At 30.2% G+C, this 22469-nt stretch overlaps 2 protein-coding genes and 1 long non-coding RNA gene across 5 annotated transcripts in view; 1 reads left to right on the top strand and 2 right to left on the bottom strand.

Annotated features, from left to right (window-relative positions):
• The window catches only part of LOC139993268 (uncharacterized), a 340358-nt gene that overhangs the window by 146380 nt on the left and 171509 nt on the right, over positions 1-22469 (top strand). The gene's annotated exons all lie outside the window — the stretch shown is intronic.
• The window catches only part of LOC139993102 (uncharacterized), a 142347-nt gene that overhangs the window by 42343 nt on the left and 77535 nt on the right, over positions 1-22469 (bottom strand). The window lies entirely within an intron of this gene.
• Positions 8219-9886, bottom strand: LOC139994953 (uncharacterized). Its single transcript, XR_011801833.1, has 3 exons — positions 9693-9886; positions 9493-9603; positions 8219-9437 (listed from the first exon to the last, which is right to left on the bottom strand). It is a non-coding gene; the product is annotated as an uncharacterized lncRNA (long non-coding RNA).

A 22469-nucleotide genomic window follows, 5' to 3' on the forward strand; every position in this document is an offset into this window, starting at 1 on the left:
TTAAAACAAGCAAATAAATTGAGCAATTTAATTATGAATTTTTCTATTGAAAATTAGTAAGTATATTTAAAAGTACTTGTGTGTGATAATTTAAATTTGGTGATGATTTTATTTTATTTCATAAAATTAAAAACAGTTATATTTCTTTCCTTTTATGTAATGTTTGTGGAACACAAAAGCAGTAAACTGCATACTGTATTGATTAAAAACTTATCGTTTAGTAGATGATGAGAGATATAATATAAAGAAGCAAATATTGCCATAAGTTATATCGGGTGTACTGCACCACGGGTTTTCGGGTACAAATTCCAATATAAGAAAATTTCAAAAATTTGTGTTTTCAATAAGAACACAAGATCGCCTTGACTTTTTTAAACGACACTATGTGTTTTAACTTCATATTGTTGTAGTTGATGTTAAGAAGAATTTAACGATTTACTATTCTGACCCTGAATTTAGCCTGAATCTTAAAATGTCGGTTTAATCGAGGAAAATCTTACCGTTAAAAACTATTTCATTTCGATGAAATCACACATTTCAAAATGGTCAGTCTTAATAAGAAAAATGCTAATTATACCCACATTACAAAAGGAGCATAAATAGCGTACAGAAATAAATATACCTTGTGTTGTGCTGTTTCTAATATCTTCAACCATCCAGAGATATTTTCCGAGGACAGTAAACTAAACTCTCCCTTTTCTTCACAAAACATTGCCCGTTAAAACAACACCGCAGAGTATCTAACAAAATAATGCAAACAGGCGTTGACCGAAAGCCCACAACCAGTATAGGTGGAAGAGTTGACGTGCGACGAAACCGCGCCTAATGCAATCTCACATCCTCTCTCTCACATCCGAGGATTTCGGTTTCAAAGTACATACACATACACCTATAGACCCTCTTCTTTATAAGTATTAAAACATGTACAGAAAGTAAAGTTATCCTGAAGAATAATTAGAAAATTATTTAAGAATTGTTATCTAGTTTAAAACTTATATAAAAATACTATAAATCTTAAAATAACTTAATACTAGTAACTAATAATTAATCTTAAGATCACTATAAAATCTTAAAATTGATAAAAAATTCATACATTACAATATAATAAAAATGTGTATTAAGTAATATTTATAATAAAAACGTGACTCGTATATACAGGGTGGACCACTTAAATAATGCCATCTAAATATCTCTTCGAATGGTGATGATGCAGAAAATACCTTAAACGTAATGTGAACGGTATCAAAGGACAAGTATTCGGCAAGAATATTTTTTTGCAAGGTTACTTTCTTCCGAAATTCTCAGTCATTGGTTTTTTTGCACACAATTATATATATATATTTTTTTGCATCGAGTAACTGATCATAAAATACGTTCAAATATAAACAATAATGTGACCTTGAAATTATCTTGGACCTCGAAAATTTAAGTTTTACGTGAAATTTATATCTACCGAGATTGCAGGTTTTGGCCAACAAGCGATAAGGGGGAACCTGTTAATATCTATAAATATGTTTACTATCACAATTCTAGTGATCCTTAAGAGTCTAAAATCCTGATCATTTTCAATTTGTTAATGTGTCGATGTAACGTTCATAATGAATTAGTCGTTACCCTCCTCCATAGTTCTGTAATCTTTGTAGATATAAATTTCACGTAAAACTTTAATTGTCAGAATCTAAGATCATTTCAAGGCCATATTATTGTACATATTTGAAAATATTTGATGTTTCCTACAAAAAGGTATTAAGGTACTTGGTCTGAAGGTGATTAGTTTAAAAGATATTTTAGCTTCAATATCATAAAACTTATCGTATGAAAAACAAGGGAAACAAAAACAGAAAAATACTACGCTATCTTTCCTTGTCATATACACAAGTACATATATTTACGTTAAATCTATTTTGTGATTTCTATATACTTACATTTTTCGATTCGTTTCAAACTTTACGAATATCATCGTGATAGTCGAGTCTCGTAACAATGTTAATAAAATTTCAAAATGTTTTGTATTATACACATAATATATACATAGAAGTTATGTAACCAAAGGGTGTCATAATACTTATGAACGAAAGCGTACATAGCATTGCTGACGGTGTTATGCGAACGCGATTCAAGGTGGAAATTGAAATGCACGGAGATCAGTAGCGCGCTTAGAATGGAGGTCACGCGTGGCTAGGACGATGCAGCCGCAAATTATAGGATGATTATAAATTAATGCATTAGTATCAGGACGTGGCAGGCGTCAGAGGTGCGAGTGTCTGGCGACGTTATCACGTTAGTCGCGAGCGAGCGAGCAAAATAATTAGAACGAGCCGGTTTATGTGTATATACTACATAGATGTAAGAGGGCTGAGAAAAGCCTATTTCCTACTAAACGGATAACCCCTGGGGTATTAATCGCTGGCGAGTAGGTAAACGATGCTGCTTAAGGTGACGAGATGATGCGACGCTGAATCTGAGAGATGATTCGCAATTTCTTTAAAATTGACCTTAATCCGCGTCCGTCTCCACGCTGACCTCTTCTTGCGCGCGTGTTAATTAAATTTGCGCGAATAGTCGATTTACTGAACGACTGGAAGTCCGAGGATAGGATGGGGAGTGGCTTCAATTATTGAATTGTGTCATTTCTATTTTCTGGGATACATAACCGTGATTTTTTAAACATAAGTTGTCAGTAAACATTGCTCGAACGATTCTTAATCGATGATAATTTAAATAATTCTTAATCCATATTCATTGTGACATTAAAAAACGTTTATGGAAAGAGATATAATTTTTATACCTTTTCAGGTATTTAAACAAGGGTTTTTTAGCTCTAAAAAAATAACGTTTGAATAGAAAAGTGTTAGCAAGCCTGAATTCAGAATTATGAAACTTTATACATTTATTGTTTTAAAATATTCAAGCTTTTATTTATTTAAATTTAAGAGATACAAGACTTTTTAAATAATTAGTTCTGCCAAGGTATTTAAAAACTTTATACGTTACTCTGAAAAAAATTTATATTCAATCATTACATTCTTTAATCTTTCTCGATTTCTGTTAGGAAAGTAGTTTCTTGACATAAAATCCCAAACACGCTGGTATTAAATTATTTAATGTTTACAATGTAACTTTTGAAAACATTGATTTTTGGAAAATTTCAATTTCAATGTTAGATACATATAGTTCGTTCTTTCGTGCACATTCTAATATTACATCGGTGAAATGTTTGTTGAAAATTCAAATATACATAAGAATACATGGGTAGTCAAGCTTTAAATTTCGTTTAAAAGATAGTAGAAGTTAATTTTACATAAAAAGTATTGTTTTAGAATCTATGTTCATTAGACATTTTTTGCTTTTCTCGGTGAGTGTTGCAAGTATCAGACTCTCTTTTTATCACCCTGTACAGATTTAGCATATCAATGTAATTAATTTAGTATAAAATGTATTTGACAAATTTTAAACATTGATTTATTTAATTCGAGACTAATATTTTTATGGAAAATAAACCAAGAGGAAAGTTGAAAAAAGTTACCGGAAATAAAGTTTTAAGATAGATTCGATGATATTTGTGATTTGGCATACACAAAAGAAATAAAGAAAATGGACATATGAATTCCGCATAATAACCATTATGTATAAATATAAAATATTAGAATTAAGTAATTGTTCGAAAAAATATATCGAATTATTATTTTAAAATTACTATAGTAAAGTATGTAATATTTTAACTCTTAGAGACTATTATGAGTAAAAGTTTATTTCCATGTTATGTAGAGTCATCTCGTGTCAATTATTTAGTCTTATACAATCTAGAATTAGCCATGTTGAAATATAGTTGATAAATTTTCAAACTCGATTTTTTCGAAAACTAATTGTCGGTTGACAAAATTTTATTGCATACTTGCTTCGTATTTTTTGACAAGGAATCCTCTTCTATCCGCTTAACATGTTATTCGGCCGCATTTTGTACTTACAATGGCTAAAAATGTGCGTAGAAAGAAGAGTTATAGTCGCATTCTGTTGCTTTTCTTTATTAATTATCAACACAAATATAATAATATATTTAACGATAGTATTTTATAGTTTATAATTTTCCAAGATATGATATCTCTCGAAGCATAAAATAATGGTAGTGGAGCCCTCGAATTTGAAGGCTTTTAAACGCTTTCGTAGTGGAGTCCTTTAGTGTAAATGATTGAATAAAACAATTATTGAATATAAACAAACGCAATTCGATGTTTTTGTTAGGAAGATGATACATTTACACTGTACATGTGAATGTGTGTGTAAGCGTCAGAGGGCGTCCAGGCCTTAGTTGGAACAAAAGACGATTGGCAGTCGTTTAGAAGCATGTGAAAGAGTCGGTTGACTCCAAGCGTGCGCGCGAGTAGGTTTACGAGGTCTTCAGAGTATAAGATATATATATATATATAACTGTTGTGTGCTGAATAAAGTAAATTATTTGTATTTCCGAATCCCTGCTATATCTTTACAGTTTTATTATTATTCTATGCTGAATAGATGTGCAAAAATTATTGCTTGTCAATAACATTACGATAGTATTATTACCGGACGATAATATTAAAACAAAATTCACATGGGATGAAATTTCACCCATAAAAATCTTATTTAAGAAAAAAATAATATTTCATATGTGCAGATTCAATATTTTTCTAAAAATAATAAAAAATTTCATATCCAAATTTCCGAATCCTTCAACATCATTCCCTAAAATCACAGAATCCATCAAAGGACTCACATGTAGCAGACTTCCTCCTTAATTCCACAAAAACCTATACATCTCAAACATGTCGAACCAGCCTCTTTCCGAACCAGGCACCGCTCCCACAAATAACAGTAAGCGAAACCAGATTTAGGAAAATTCGATCGCACGCTGTAAATTTCTTCCGAGCAGATAACAAGAAATACTGGTGACGAAGTGTAACGGAAATTGCGCGACGATCGTTTAATATTCGATGGACTTTCTGCGATCTTTCTGTGGAAGATGACGACTCGTTCGAAGGAGAGAAGGTGCAGAGAGGAAATCTCGTTACAGCGATGGGGCACGTTTTACGACTCAACGGAGTTGAACTGCTCCCGGAGTTTCGCAGTCAAAAGCAGCGAAATCGTTTTATTACCTCGGTCGAAAGCTCCTTGCCGCAATGTTTACGAGGACGAAAAGCACACTGCACTTGCAAAGGTCTTTGCAATGGCGGTAGAAGTTCCGTTTAGCTTCGAAACAATCGTCACGAGACTGTTCTTACTCTACGTGCTCCTTTAGCATGGCTTGCTCGAACGACCACATTGCTATTTATGGGGTCACACGATCGTTTTTTGAACGACGGTTTGCGCATTGTCATGCTGGTATTTATTGTACATCGTCAAAAGAGAATCGATATAGAAAAAGATATATATAGATATCGAAAAAGATTTATGTGAACATTTGGAGGTTTATTGCAGCGGTAACAAGTTTTAGTGGAAATGTAGTAAAGACAATTTTAGTTGAATTTGATTTTTGTTCTGCAATGAAAGCAAAAAGAAAAATAGACTGAAATTGTCTAGAGCATGTTGTAGGAATATTGGGAAGAATACCGATTGTAAATGCATGATATAAAATTAATTCGAATATAATTATAAGTTTTAGGGAAGCGAACAACTATAATAAATATAAAATTTTTGAAATAGATGATGGAAGTTAGGATGAAAATTTTTAATCAAAGAAAAGATTATCTGAATCAATACATTTTTTATAACTATTGTATTCAGTTATTGATAATGAATGTAGCTTCGTAATAAACGTATGAATAAATACGATATTTTTTAAGACGAATATTCTTAATCAAAGAAATTGTCTGAATCAATTTATTTTTATATAATAATTGTACTAGATTGCTGTGATCTTTAAAAGAATTTTTAGTCAAGGTAAAATTATTTAAATTTTAACACACTTTTTTTAATTGTATAATTTTTTTGATTTTAGTTTTGTAAAAATCAGATATCCTTTGCATTTCATGGAAGTTTGCCCATTTTCATATTTATAAAGAAAAATAGCTTAAAAGTTACATAACCAGGTATATGTAATTGTATGTTACTGTAATAAATAATAAACCACTAACAGTTTTTAACGCTTAAGACAATAACAAATTGAAACTTACAGAACTTGTTAAAATTTAATTTCTAATTATCGATTGTCATATCGTTAATCATAGTTATCTACTTTCTTTCAGTCGATAATATTTTCATGTCTTGTAACAAATACAATATTCTTTTTCTTAGACAGCGGATCCCATCAGCTGTCTTTTCTTTCGATATGCATATTATTTATGAATATCTCTAGGGTCGCAAGAAATCTTGTCAGGAATTTCAATTTCATCAAAGAAATAAAGACGATTGTAATACATTATACATTCTAGCTCTTGATTTAAAAAATATTATCGCTGTATACTTTCTTCTAAAAATTTTACTAATTTGTATTTTTGATTTTTAATGTTTACAAATGTGATAAAACATTTTTTAATTATCTTCTGTAATTAAAAAAAAAGAGACAGATATTATAAATACACAACCCATACAGTTTTACATACATACATATATGTAAATATGACTTTACAGATAAAAATAAAAATATATCCATGTAAAAATGGATTCTTTCTTCTCGTACGAGAAATGAGAAGAAAAATTTTTCCTTTTTTTTATCACTTTCCTATTTTGTGTTATTTGTAAAGTCTTACGATGCAGAAGTCCTACGATTCATTTTTACCGAATTTTATAGCATACTTGATGTCAATTCTTATAACTTAGAACTGTCCCTGTCAATACAAATAACATTTATGCTATTGTTATCACCTTCTCATATATTTTCAATAGAGCATAATGTGATCTTGGAATTTTTTGCGCATTAGAATTATCTATTTCATGAAATGATAAAATTTATTACTTAGATTCAAACTTTTTAAAATGTCTTGTTGAAAAAGAAACAAATAAATTCTTTTGTAAGATTATGGTTAAAATAATCTATAAAGTTTTCAACATAGGTACTAATTCAACACCATACTAATGAAACAAAATTTATAAGGGAGATCCCCAGTATTGACCACTCTAAGTATTTTTGTTATATCTTAGACAAGAATAACTAAAAATCAAAATTTAAAAAGTCGGTTTATAGTACAAATGGATCTTAATAAAAGAAGGGATGTTAATTTTGTGAAATTCAATAACAAGAATTGATCATTTGCAAGAGTAGAAACGTTGCAATTTGTAGGAAGCCAAAAATCCGGTACTGACCAATTATTTAATTAGTAAGTTTTGCAGTATAAATGATTAATAATGTTAAAAAACACGTTTAAATACTGGAATACACATTTCTATTTAAATTTTATTTTTACATATACCACACGTAAAATAATTAATATCTCGTGACCAGCTTTCACATTCGTCATTTTTGGAACATTGAAAGCTTCGGTGGATTGTCTCTGGATTATTTTGTTTTCGAGGAGTAGCTTTGAAGTTGCATTCATGTTCTTCTCTGTCTCTTGATTTTTCTACTTTGAAATTTCAGCCGTTTTTCTACAGGGAAGGTAGAGGGATGATTAAATAAAAATATTTTAATTTAATTGTAGGTGCCAACAGATTGAATTTACAGATAAAAAAGATGTCAGTTGAATATTTTAAATTGTTACGTACATAATATACAAAGAAAATCGCAAAACTGAGGCTGGTAACTACACTTAATAGATAATATATAATATAGTATATTATATATAGTATATATAGCAGAAAAAAAAAAAAATCATTTACTTACTTGAGAAACAAAATATCGGAATGTCAACGTATACGTGTCAGAACAAAACAGAACAGCGAAAACAATGCCATAAGCAATATGGTTCCGAAATATGTTATACAGAATCATTATATTCATTTGTTTATCCAAATCAAAATACTAAAAAAGCCAGAACTAATTTTGGTCGGTATTGTAATAAAAATTTCTCATTTGTTCGCTAAGTACATTACCATTCTGTTAATAGTAATGCTTTAAATTCAAAGAAACTACAAAATCGAATGGTCCGACTTTGTTTATGTATTGCAATGTTAATAGAACCAATTTAATTTCTAGTAACTTTCAGTTAAAGATAACTGGCATTACTATAATAGTATACTTAATAAAACAAACAAATAAAACATATCCAATAGTTAAATAACCTTAACTAATTTTAGTCTTGCATAATTTTTCAATAAAAAGAAATCTTTACTTTATATATCATATATCGAAGCGTGTCCTCACACATGCCGTTTTCCTAAAAGATGTAATTTTTAGATATGAATTTGTACAATTGACACAAGACCTCATGTATATACAGTAGCGGACAAAAATTTAAGACGAAATGGAAGAAATAATTAATTGATTTACGTTCCATAAAAAATATAAATACAGTCTTCTACTTTTGGTATTAACTAATTAGACATTTGTTTGTGCATTTACAAAAAAAATTTCATTTTGATATTTTGCTCAGCAGCTAAGTTATAAAAAAGGAACGAAATCTGTATAATATTTCGTCCGTCAAAAGTTTAAGGCTACACAAAGAATATTAATTTTTGGTGAGAAAATGGACACAATTTTTGTTTAAAATCAATATTTAGCCCAATATCCGTTATTTCTTATCACTTCGGTACATTCTCATGGCATAGAATCTATTAATTTTTTACATTGATCTACCGTAATATTACTCCAAGCTGTTTCAAGTATAAAGTCCATTTAAATTTTTCGGTTTATAATCTTGTACTGTCTTTGAAGCTTCACAAATTATCGATTGGATTAATATTTGGCGATTGCGACGGCCACGGCAGCACGGTAATATTTTCTTCTTCAAAAAACTGTTTCACAACTCGAGCTGTGTGCTTCGACTCGTTATCATTTTGAAAAATAAAATCATCACTCACATTGTTGCGTGCAAAAGGCAACATTGTGTTCTTGAGTATGTCCATATATTGAAAAGGGTCCATAATTCCATTGATACGACATATCGGACCAGGGCCGCCTCGAGAAAAACACGTCCACACCATAACGTTTCCACCACCGTGTTTAAGAGTTTTTAAAACGTACTGTGTTTTCAAACCTTCGCCAATTCGATGTCTAACATACCGTATCCCATCGGAAGAGACGCAATTGAATTTCGATTCGTCCGAAAACAATACCTTTTGCCAATCTTCACTCGTCCAATGCTTATGAGCTTTAGCAAATACAAGTCGTCTTTTTCGATTCCTAGAACTCAGCAGTGGTTTCTATTGGGGTTTTCGCCCACTTAAGTTGAAGTCTTCTAATCTTCTCCTAACAGTTCTAGCACTAATTTGTGTATCGTTATTATATCGTTTATCTCCGCAGCAATATCATTTGCACTACGAAAATGATCCTCTTCGCTCGATCGATGAATCCGGTGATCACACGTCTGCCTTTAAAAATTTATTCCAAGCTTGCTTACAAGCCGTTTCTGACTTGTTCACTATATTTGCTATTTCGATGAAGGTTTTATTTTGCTTCCGCAGCCTTACGATTTGTTCCCTTTCGTTTTCAAGTAAATTCTTTGATTTACCCATTTAATAGTCTGTTCCTACCTAAATGAATTTTAAGCAGTAAAAGGTACACTAAACAATGATTTTGACATTCCAGAATCGAAATGTTCGAAAACTGTACTCATACTCACGTTTTACACAGATCGTCTTGGACTAATGTCCACCGTTTACAAGTGCTAAGCGGTAACTAACTGTTGTAACTCCTACATTGTTTGTATTTAACAACTGACGGTCTGAAGATACGAAGGTCAAACATATGACTATGTTATTCTAAAAAGACAAACCGAATAGAAGAACAATATGCGTATAAGATGTTTGTAATCCGATTTACAAATCATCGTCTTAAACTTTTGTCCGCTAGTGTATATGGAGAAATAGTAAATATTTACATAAGAGTTAACGTAAAACGATATAATTCTTTATGAGATTTTTTCTTGTGAACTTAATAAAAAAATCCAAATACAATTTCCTTAATAAATTTAAAATAATTAAGAAACAAAAAATTTCTCATTTTTCCTAACACAATAATTCTTCATCATATTTATTAGGATATTTACTGTTTTTGGAAAATAGAAATCAATTTATTCTAAAAAATTGAAAATCATAGTAGGGAAACTATCTTAGTAGAGGAAACACATAATTCACGTTTTAACTTATAGACATATATGGGAAAATTGCATGAACGTCACAGGCGTTCGTAAATGTGATTCGTCAGCCTCGTTCGTGCGTGTGAATGAAAGTAAAAGAAAACGACCGGCAGGATATTCGAGACACGAGTAGACAGCAGATCTAGATTCGAGAGGTATTTCTCATGATAATGGTAGATAAGGCGTTCGATTTGCGCGACGTTCCTTCTAATGGGAATTCCAGGAACGTCGTATGGAAATTCGTAAATCGGAATTTCCACCCGAACAGCTAATACGATAGTAGATGCTCATATTAACGCATTTCATTTTTTCTGTTGTAATGTATTGCCGTTTTCTCGATGAGTTAATTTCTAAAACTACAGTTAATAATTAAGTAACTGATTAGACGAAACTATTAGATATGTGAAAAATCTCGTGGTTTTCGCGTAAAAGATGAATTTGAATTGAATTTTGCACAACATTTTATAAAAGTACGATAGCAGAGATGGTATCTATTATATTATATTTAATTATTTTTATTTAACGTCGCATCGAGTAGTAGATTTATTGGTGACTAGAAACAATCTATAGTGCTCTAGTGTCTTGGTACTTACTCAGAATAAATAACAATGAATTTTTGTGAATGGTTAGACATGAGAAATGTGCAGTTTGAGGTGGATTCTGAACCATCAGTATCATATTTTGCTGAATCAAGCGCAGTACAACTATGAATAAATCAAGTGGCAGAAGTGCCAAAAATCGACCGGGAATCAGGATTTGAACTGTGGATCCTTTAGTCACGAATTCGAATCCCTGCCAACTGAGGCACCGCGGTTCCATTTGTATTGTGTTATAATTAGTGCATATATTAAAAACCAATGAATCAAAGAATATTCGTAAAAGATATTTGATATCGGAAAAACTTTTCAGACGTTACATAAAAGTTCAAATCGAATGTATTATAGTATTTTTCAATTACTCGATATACGTTTAATGTCAATTTCAAAACTTGACATCAATTTTGATGTCAAAAAATGACATCTAGTACGAAAGATAAAAAAGGATCTTAGCCAAAGTAATTGGCTTTATTCACCGGGAACATTTTTAGAAAATAAGAAAAATTTTATTTAGGGTGATCATTATTAATAATATCATCGATTTCTTTTCTTTTGTGTGTGTTCGCCAAATTCAAATTAGAGACAAACAATGATAATGTAAAACAATAACTATTTCTATATATTTGCAATTATACCACGTTCGTCATTCTCATTGGGGGTCGACTTTAAACAAAACGCGGCTCACGACAATTTCCCGCAAATTTTATTTTGCCCCTCCCCCCTGCATCTAAATATAAATCCGAGTGATTAATTGTTTGTTACTAATGGTGTTCACTATTCATTGTGACCTGTCGACGACCGGTAATCCGCTGTAGGTTCGCTTTGTTTCCACGGAACTCCTCGAATTAAGCGTCATTGTAATTTTATAAAATCACTGACAACGCTTTCTATCTTCATGATAGAACGAGCTCTTCGAGGATCTGGCGTTGTTCATCAAAACTTCAACGATTGTTTGAGAAAGGCGTTCTTTGCTTCACCCTTCTCACAGACCAGTGATTAGTGGAATTGGTCAATTTACACGGCCGCTCAGAAGTATTCGGATATTTATTTATTTTGTATAATATATATTTTAATTACAATGTTACAAATAAATCAAATTGCAATAATCATCATTATTTATAATTTATGATCATCATAGTTGCATATAATTACTATATATTTACTATAAACATTACGGCATGAATAACCATCTTGAACATATAATAAGTGTCAAAAGTGATCCTACTGGATATTTTAATGAATAATTGTCTATTTAAATACTTTCATAACCTTTGCAAAATAATACCTACTTGTTATAAATATCTTGTAGCTTCTATATGCGTTTTCAGGTTCGTTTTAAACTTTAATGATGTAATCACAATCGATTGTCATTAGAATAATGCTAATAAAATTTTTTAATGTTTCATTAATACATATTCGTAAAAAGTTTCTATAAGTTTTCAATATTTTCTTGACCTACTATACTATGATATGAAATACGAAAACTAATAGTATAAATAAATATAAATTAATGTAAATGCAAAGATCGGCTAACACGATGATCGAGAAACGTGGCGAAAATAGAAAAAGTTTCCATAATTTTATATTTTTTATTAGATAATTTTAAATTTACAACTGATCTGTAGATCATTTAGTAAATCTGATACGTCAGTATAACGTGCGAGAAGGTACTACCTATTAATAGTCTTTCAGGAATAGACTTATTGTAATCAATTAATTATTTTATACTGAATTCGTAAACTTTTGTGGAAGCGGGGTAAAGAAGGGGGAATGAGAAGATTGAACAGAGTGTTAAAAAAAAAAGATTCGTGGGCTTTGCCTTTTTCAGCCGCCTATATATTATGGTGGGTTGTTAGCTAATACAACATGCTGTAATGTACTAATATGATTATATCTCCCCATTTGAATTGTTTCGTTGTATAATTCACTCTTTTTTGGACCAATAAGCAACGAAGCTCATTATACACAATTGGTGAAATATTATGTAATATTTTACATTATTTAATCTAAAATTTCAAATAAGATTTCATATCATTTTCCACAAGTGTTTTAATAGTTATTAGTATGGATATATATTCATTATCTTCGATATAATCTAATGTAGTTTTATAGAGAGTTATAGGAGTTGGACTGTATTTAAACGACTTCATAGAGCTTGATCAATTAGAATGAATTAAACAAAGAACTAGTATTCGAATAAGTTCATGGTCACTGTGTAACCGTAGATAAGATCAATTACGTTTGAACGTCGCTCATTGCAATTTGTAAAGATTTATGTTTATAATTGAGTAATTTATTACGAGGATAAATACCATCGTGATGAATGAATTTATTTACGAATTGTTCAGCTGGTATCGTCATTATTGGCGTGATTATCCACCAAATGAAAATTGATTGGGAATTGCAGATAATATATTAGTAGTTCACGAGGGCATTACCATTGGATTTTTAGAGCGTGTGAAAGTGATGGACACATAGGCAATAAATTCTTGTTAAATTTAAATATCGTAAATCGCTAGTATAATCTTGTTAATGCATCTTCTTTTATCTATGTACCTGTTTGGGGCTGAGTATATTTCTATATTATTAGTTTATTATAATTAATATACATTTAGTATAAGTTCGTATTCAGAAAAAAACATAATTTGTTGAAAACAAAAAGTAGATTGCTGTAATCGTGAAAAATTCATAAAAGCGATAAAAGTCATTTTTGAATGACCTCAAAAAATTTATTGATCACATGCAACTTTGTCCAACTTCAATACCACTATAGAAGAAAATTATTATCCACTGTTGAAAGTCGTCAGTAGTACAAAATAATTTTGCTCTTATAAAGAGGTTTTTTTTACTGGTGAAGAGTTTATTTACAAGTATATACGAGTGGTACAAGATGAGATTACGCGAGTTTTAACCGGCGAATGTGGAACGTGTGTGATTTTGTTCGCATCGAAGCAAAGAGCTCTAGTGTTTCTATCCGGATAGCTGTCCACATAAGGAAGCGATTGGTCAGAGTAAAAAATACTTTAAGAGTAGGGTTAAGTCGTGGAGGAGAAGATTCCTCAAAGTCGACTACCTTTTGGTTAATTTGCGTGCTTGCTTATACTAATTCGACAAGGCACCTCCATAGCGATCAGCGGGCCGTATGGACAAAGCTAAAGGTTTATGACCTTGACCTTTCGTCGTGATCGGCACATTCGAGCGACTGCCGCCTCTAGGAAATTCCTTCTTGGCGTGGGCTAATCACTGATAAGTATGACGGAACGCAAAGGTATTGGAATCTGCGATTATTCGTCAGGAACCACGCACTCGATTGCAGCTTACGCTCAATAGTATAGGATTTTCGTTATATTAGATTATTTACAGAAACGCAACGTACTACACTCTTATATTTCGTGGACATAGTCGTGTATATACTCGTATATTGGTAACATACTATATTTTAAACCAATCAACGATAAATATTTCAAAGCATAGAGTAGCGAATAAATTATCGTACAGGATCGCGAAAGTAATTTGAACAATAATCTTATATTGAACTAGATTCTCCACAAATGATTTTCTGCCACTTGAAAGACAACTTTTTCCTCACTACAGACAATCATATTTGCCATGAGACACTATGAATTTGCGCATAGTAAAACAGTGTATCCATTTTCGATTTAAACCTGTCGTACGGAGAGAAGTAAAATACGTTTTAAATCTTTCGAATTTATATCAGTATTATTGCGAAAATAACCGCTAATTGATGCAACACGCTTTCAACCATAATACTCGAGCATATTTTCTGTTGAATCGCTAATATCGATTATTATACAAATATGCACGATAGTTTAGTTAAGAATGTGCAAAAAATTGAATTCTACATTGCGGATCGACAGTTTGATTTGGCTGAGTACGTAATTTCAAAGACCTGGTTACATGTAAATTGAACGAAACCGACGAAAAAGTTTATTATCGAAATTTTTTGTAAATCAAGTAGAATGCAGGAAGTTATCCAACATCCACGATCATAACAGACACTAATAATTATAATTATAATAGTTAAGTATATTTAAGTATATATTATTATTCAATTATATTATTTAATTATATTATATAATATTTCACGATGTAGTTGTTTTTCGCATGGCCTCAGTACTTTATTCGGACATTCGTAATAGAATGAGTGTAGGAACGAGTCAGTTGCGTTCTAATTTACTGCACCGAATTGTCGAGAACAGGAAGCCGTATCTTGCATTAAAATAATTAGCAGTTAAAGTAATTAGCCGTTGGTAAGTTAGTGAATGGAACGACACGCCTTATTTTTTTGTAGGAGGGCGTAACCTTTTGTTCATGATCAGCGAAGTATCACTCGAGAACGGTCTGCTAATATTTTAAGAAACTGCATCCCTTAGATTTCGATTAAACCGAAGCTAATCGAATAACTATTGACACAAACAGTGAAGCACTTAGCACTGGATAGAAAATCAAGATGATTACAAATTATGCAGATAGCACTTATGGAATAATTTTATGTAAAAAAGTATATAAAATTACATTGTATATCTTACATGACTTATTATAGAAACTTATTAAAAAAATTCATGGTTTTTAATTTATGTTTCATACCTTAATTGATATACGCTAATTATACACGTAGCGAATGTGTTAGAAACTACATTGACGTAAATACGAATTTTGCGAGTTTCTTTTATCGAAAGAACATGTTTATCTAACTAATACGACCTCTTTCAATGTAGAAACACAATTTTGTACTTGCGAAAAGATACGAAACTCACATCAATCTTGAGACATTTTCATCAAAAATTATCGAACTAATTTCAACGCGGTTCTAACGAGCTCCGGTAATAACAACGTCAAAGACGCTGCTGTTTTCTTTCAGCCTTAAATGTCTTAAATAACGACGTAGAAAACTTTAAATAAGTTTACGAAGAGACACCGCGCGACTTCTGAAATTAGCTCCCTATCGGTAATTAGCTTTAAACAAAAAGAGTTTCTATGCCAGGTAACCGTGCGAGCTCGAAGTAAAGAAAAACGCAAAGTACATACAACATGGTATAATAAAACTTCATTTTAATATATTTTCTTATTTTTAAATGTTGATTCAGTTAGCAATTCTTTATAAAAAATAGGTTATTCGATTAAGTTATACGACTAATTTTCAATATTAAAATTATATTCTATTGGAATGAATTTTATATTAATTTCCAAATAAATTTTATAATATTTATTGACTTTGTAGTTATCTGTAAACGGTCCATAAATCAATTAATACTTTTAATATTAAGATTATACAAAATATTATGTTGAATTACTTTGTTTCCAGTTAATGAATTTATTACTATCAAAATTTGTAGGAAATACATTGAATATTGTAAATTTATCTTGTGTATATTTGTACGTATCTACTTTTTATAGATAAATGAGCTTTTAATTATTTATAGAACATCAATTAATTAATTAATTTTGCGGAACTAAATTTATCCTGAATATTCTATTGAAATCTCTTGTTGTCAATTGTGTAACATATAATAAATGAGGGATTATTACTATAATTTAATTTATTTTTGAAATATATGTAAATTTATGTCATATGTGTTTGGGTGAATCTTGTTTAATAAAATATCTTTATTGTTTTCTAAAATATGAATTGCGCATTATATTTCATATTTTACATAGAATTGTACAACGTATTTGCTTTGATTTATATGCTACTGTACGCATGTTATATAACATTAAATTCATGTATACAGTAGTAACGATAATAATAGCAACAAAATTACGTTCAATTTACATGCATCATATCACTAAAGGAAAAATGTAGAAGCTTAACGGTGAATAATAAGAAGTTAAAAAATATTAACGTTCTGTTAATTATTATGTGGTTTTGATTAAAAAAACTCATAAAAATCTAAGATCTAAAGATCTAACATTTTCACTGAGCCTATTCAAAAAGTCATCGTTCAAAAACTTATCCCCTCTGTGTAGAAAAAAAAAAAAAAAAGGAAAATGCAAGAAAACATAGTGAAAAAATATAAAGAGTAAAGAGAGGGTAATTGCACGAAATAGACGGCGGAAACTGATGTCACGAAACATCAGTGAACTTGTTTGTTGCCCAGTATTCGAAAGCAACACTCGTGCGTCCATGGACCTCTATAACGTTAGAATAACGGGGTATAGAGTAGCCATAAATGTAAATAGGGTCCGAAGTCACTGTCAACAATTACCAGCCGATCTCATTTTGCTGTGTCACGCACGGTACACGAACCGGCTGCGTGTATGCATATTGGTTATGTACCATCCAGGAACAGAAATCCATAGTTTAAGCTATCCGCTTATTGCGAACTTCCTCTGTATCCGGTGGAATTGATGCTAACGGAATGGTTTTATTATTCATTTGTTTTCTTTATATAATTCATTCTTCGATTAAATAAAAATTGTGCGAATAATTTTCTGATCCGCTATACATATGCAACTATAATTGCAATTCATTTGCATTTTATACCTATAATTAAATTTTCAATTAAATAAAATCGTCGCAAAATTGTAATTATTTTTATATTAATAAATTATAATTGCTAATATTATATTGAATTCTTATATACAACGCAGTGAAAGTATAAAATAATTATTTATTTACAATAAAACATAGAGATATTTCCTTCATTATTAGTTCTGTAATAGTTTAATAAATATAATAAATTTGTTATATTAAATTGTTATTTCACATCAATATTTTACATAATTGAAATGGTATATATTTAAATATTTAAATAAAATACTTAAAATATAATTATTTATTTATTTCTTTGTTGAATATTTGAAACCTAAAGAGGTTTATAGAAAATGATAACTGTTTATATTCCATGTTATGCCTTTAACTCGTAGCTATTTTGGCATAGTTGAATACGATATGCAACTTTATCAATGTAACTTACTATTAAGTGCAATATTATAAAATATTCAATTTTTTAATTTCATATCTGACCTTGTCTGACTTTGGTGGTTATATTGTGCATGAAATTCGTCTTGACAGCTGCTTTCATAACATACAAGAAGTATTCTATTTAGAAAACTGAATGTCATCTTCATATCTCAAGAAACATTGTAAAAATAAAAAATTTGCGTACGCTATCATGTTCTCCATAAAAAACATTGAAAATTTCCCCTTTGTCACTTTTATTGAATGCTTACCATTTTTGAGAAAGATGCTGGTACAGTATACCGCAAGCAGTTTATATAATAGCAACTTTAACTTAGGACTAATATTTATTATCTAACAGCGGACAACTTTATATTTCATCAAATTATTTAAAAATTATAAACATTTGTTTGTAATTCTCCTGCTTGTTATAATGACAAGTATAAACGAATATTTTAACACTGAAAATCGTTTATATGTAGGTATAGGAAATTCGTGAAATAAGACTTCTCTGAATTTCTATGATTAATATTTGATAAAAGTTACATTCCATTTCATAATTCTAATTATATATTTAACTATCACGGACAGTAATAGTTTTAATAATCATGAATAGTAATCATTTTAAATTATATGCTGTAAGTAATGATAAATTCAACTCATTCAGATCATTCATCAATTCGTATCATTAATAACGTAATTAATGATTTAAAAAGTAATATTACAGTATAATATTACTAAAATCAGTTATAGTATTGATATTATGAACGGTTCAATTGTACTAATTAACTGAACAGAAGCGACGAGATCCTATAAGGCGTGGTAGATTAAATAAAGATACATTTGTAACCTTTATGACAATTAAAAAAAAGAATACAAGCACAAAAGGTGGGTATAAAAACCAAAATGACATGAGAAGTGTCTCACTGACTATTTTTGACAATATAATAATAAGTATATGAGCAATGAAGGAAAGAATGTCAAATTAATATAATATGTTATAGAGTAAAATGAAGTGACTCCATGCAACTGATTCTTGTTCATGACCTTCATACAACTTTCCTTCATCTTTTATTCTAAAGCATACATGTATACTCCCTTCCTTTTCGTCTTAATTACTGGTTCAATTATTTCTGTTGTTTGAACATTGCAGTAAAAGAGAAACTGCTGAATAAATCACATAAATTGTAGATTTATTGCCTTTTCTATATATATACGGGCATAAAACATTTATGAATGATGAATATTCTGACCTTTTTGTAACACCACGTGACACTAGACTAGGCTTTGTGCAGTAGTTTAACTAGAAATATCGCTTGTTTAACGCGTCAGTGAAGAATGTTTACAAATGAAAATACACCAAGGACACTTGCTTTCAATACATCCATTGCTTTTAACAACAGAACAATTTGAATTATGTTCTAGTATTTATGTCACAACGTTCGATTTATATTATTACAAACAACTTGTTATTTCTGTTCTTAGATATTTCAAATGTTACAACATGCAAGTTGTACTAAAAACTTGATATATTATGAAATGAAGAAATTCTCTGATATCTTTTTCGATAATTTGTTGATCTATTATTAAATTTAAATTTAAAAAAATATAAAGTATTACAAAATTCTTCTCACTAACTAATATTTAAAGAGGCTGTGAATATATTATATTATACATACTGTAGACATACAGAGGTTGAAATTAAATCAATTTGTTACTGTAAGCTTTCCTGCATGTTATATAGGTACTAATATTACGCTGCTGTTATCTTACTTATTATTGGCGCACAATTACATTTTTTCTATTCATAGTATTAATTACAATATTGTAAAATATGCAAATAAACGTATTATTAAAAATTATTCTTGTCACTAGCAAAGCGAGTTTTCCACAGTACTACTTTTTATTATTATGCGCCGACATGCGCAATAGCAGGTTCTCTTATCAGATTAATACCATTCGCTCAGCAACTGCCACGCTTGTTTATCATAGTAAACAGACGTTGAGATATGTTGGTTTTATGTGAAAAGTAGCTGGAACTCGCGACATCGTCATCGTAAGACGGGAAAACTCGCATGAATTTAGAGCCACGATGCTAAAATCACTATCATTTTTAATAGAAATCAAGTACTGTACTGTAGTAGTAACCGTGCATGGATTGGAAATCAAGTTGTGTTAATTCGAATTACGTCGTATTTATCCTCATTGTTCAATTTCATGAGGTTCTCAGGTTGAGGAATAACCGTAGTAAAATATAACCTACATCCATCTGGAGGAAATGTATTTTGTAATGGCGAAAGAATTATGCAAATTAATTGAATAGTTTCTGAGATTATTTCGAACATATATATACCTACATACGTACGGACCTCCTCTCTCTACAATATTAGTACTGGAAGATGAGAGAAAGACGAGCATTTAAAATAAAATTTAAATAAAAACCAAATTACAGGAAATGATCACTTTTTAGTATTTAAATATTTCTTTTTAGATCTTCTACAAACAAGATGAAATAACAAAAAAACAACACAAATTATCATAAAAACATAGAACTTTTACATGATAAGAGAGACGTTACTGTCCATAATTGTCGAAAGCCTTTCGAATAATTGCAGTCGGTTATTTGGGTAATTACGGACAATACGAAGTAATTAAAAATGAGGTTCACTTATTATCATAAATATCACAAATATTTGTAGAACTGGCGCCAGTGCAGTCTTTATATGTCCATTTTAAATATGTGATACATATTATTCAATCCTCCCTTGGAGGGGAAATATATTTCATTCATTGCAAAATATGCAGAAATATTCCTCTTGTTTTTCATTATTTTCCTCTATATCCTTCAAATTTTTCACAACCTTTTTTCTCTTAGTCTTTGATTTCTACCCTATTGGTTTACTATCTCTTAGCTTGATTTATTACGTATTTCCTTTTCTTCCTTCCCTTTTAATAATTTTTGTTGGATGGGTTTTGTTGGCGTTAAAATTTCTAAGTGCTTCTTTCTTCTAAATGCTTTTTTGGTTTCTATAGCGGGAATATCCACTATAACTTTCGACACAATACTCTTGTCTCGTTTATTTTGATTGAAGCAGAATTATTTTAACTACTGTCTACTATCATTGCAATGTCTACTATCAGCTGACTATCGAATTTATTTAAGATATAAGTGATTGCTGAATCGAAATCTGATATTGTTTCTTTAAATTTAGAATTCGTTGTGTCGGAAAACAGCTCCCTGGATTTGTCACCTTTAAATGAATGATTTATATAAATTTGATTGACAATATGATTTGTCCAAACTTATTCCAAATTGACGTAACTTAAAGAAAAACGATTGGCTCAGAAAATATTCTTGAAAACATAAAAAAAAGCACATGTAACATTATTTTAAATCAAATAATAACGTATTAAAACTAAATTTGACACGATATCTTTGCTTACAAAGTTATAATGCGGAAATACAACAACAAAAGTATTTTTAAAAAACCGTCGCAGATATATTTCGTGACTTACCTGGAAATGTACACGTAACCTATCACCGAGAATATTTTTCTAGTACCGAATGAATTGAGTTAGTTCGCGAGCTACAACAGCGGAGGAAGGTCGCGAACATCATTTGGGGGATGTCCTGATTTATTCGACGTCTTTTATCATTTGTAACTTGTCACAGAAATTTCCTAATTTATGTGCTGAATATATTATAAAATTAATAATAACATAAGTGTGTGTAATACACGCATTCTGATACATATGAAATGATGCGTTACTTTAGATACGATTGATTCTTTAAATAATTAATACTTTCGTTTAATGCATATAAATACAAATAATTTTATTTTTAATGTATTGTACAATTATAACAATCATATATTTAGTTAAGATATAACATCCTTATACGTATAACAATAATTAACGATTACTTCGTTATGAAATAATTAGTATTTGTTTTCAGTGTATTTTTTTAATAAATGAAATTTCCGTCTCAATTTCTTAATTTTATATTTTTATGACAATTTTTTTTTTTTTTTTTTTTTATTTGTTTTATTAAATTTTTACAATTTGTCCAGAAGGACATTTGGTAAAATGTTATAGCTTAGAGAATAAAAGAATAAAAAAAATAAAAAATAAAATAAATAGAAATAAATAAAATATAGCATGTGGATGGTTACCCCCAGCGGGGTTCCATCTTCTAGGTTTCCTATTGCATCTCTATTTCGAGGTCTGCGGGATGCTTCCTCTTCAGTCTTCTTTCTATTTTGGTTTTATTTGTTTCAGCAGCCAGCTGGTTTGGGTGTGCTGCAAGTCTTTCTTTGTACTTTTTTGCGTATCTAGCGATTTCCTCTTTGACTGTTGGAATTTTTAGATCTTTTCGTAGGTCTTCATTTCTGACGTACCATGGAGCGTTAACTATTGTCCTTAAGATTTTTGCTTGCTCTATTTCTATTTTGCTTATGTGACTCATTGCTGCCGTCCCCCATAATGGGACTCCGTATGTCCAGATTGGTTTGATTATTGTTTTGTATATATTTAGTTTATTCATTGTGCTTAATTTAGATTTTCTATTGATTAACCAGTACATCTGCTTCCTTTTTGCACTTATTCTGTTTATTATTGATTTTATATGGTGCTTCCATGTAAGGCGTGTGTCTAAATTTATTCCCAGATATTTGACTTGCTTTGATTGTGCTATGTGGGCGCCGTTCAGTTGAATATCTGGTGTTTTTCCTTTTCTAAGTGTAA

The sequence above is a fragment of the Bombus fervidus genome, chromosome 2 (assembly GCF_041682495.2).
Source record: "Bombus fervidus isolate BK054 chromosome 2, iyBomFerv1, whole genome shotgun sequence".
NCBI lineage: Eukaryota > Metazoa > Arthropoda > Insecta > Hymenoptera > Apidae > Bombus > Bombus fervidus.